Below are 345 nucleotides of genomic sequence, written 5' to 3' on the forward strand. Positions count from 1 at the left end.
TACTACATTATACTGTATAGTTTTACTTAGTTGTACTGGGTTATACTTCGTTCTACTGGGTAATATTGATGTTAAGTTATACTTGAGTTATACTGAGTACTACTGAATGTAGTTATACCGAGTTATACTGAGTTATACTTAGTACTACTAAGTGTAGTTATACCAGATTATAATTAGTTATATTGAGTACTACCGAGTGTAGTTATACCGAGTTTTACCGATTGTACTGAGTACTACTAGGTACTACTAGTACTACTACTAAGTTAGTTATACCGAGTTCGACTAAGTTCTACTGGGTATACTGCATAATACTAAGTACTACTGAGTTAGTTATACCAAATTCGT

The sequence above is a fragment of the Brassica oleracea genome, chromosome C3, assembly GCF_000695525.1.
Source record: "Brassica oleracea var. oleracea cultivar TO1000 chromosome C3, BOL, whole genome shotgun sequence".
Lineage (NCBI taxonomy): Eukaryota > Viridiplantae > Streptophyta > Magnoliopsida > Brassicales > Brassicaceae > Brassica > Brassica oleracea.